Here is a 241-nt window from a genome sequence, read left to right as displayed (position 1 = left end):
AAAAAAAAAAAAAAGAAAAAAAAATAAATGTGTGTGTACATATATATTTGCTCTAAAGGTATACACAGGTGTCCGTAAAGTTTAAAACTGCACACGAACTTTATGAATGCACTGTGTATTTATATAATAATATACCAAACCAAAACATATCCTAGTTCTATGTGTAACATTTTCCTTGCAGGATTATGATATATCAGTATATTGTTATTTATTGATACCATGGCTCGTTCCGCAATTGTTC

Source organism: Otolemur garnettii, unplaced genomic scaffold, assembly GCF_000181295.1.
Source record: "Otolemur garnettii isolate 467f Iridium unplaced genomic scaffold, OtoGar3 scaffold00002, whole genome shotgun sequence".
NCBI classification, from domain to species: Eukaryota; Metazoa; Chordata; class Mammalia; order Primates; family Galagidae; genus Otolemur; species Otolemur garnettii.
Note: the sequence above shows the minus strand (reverse complement) of the source record.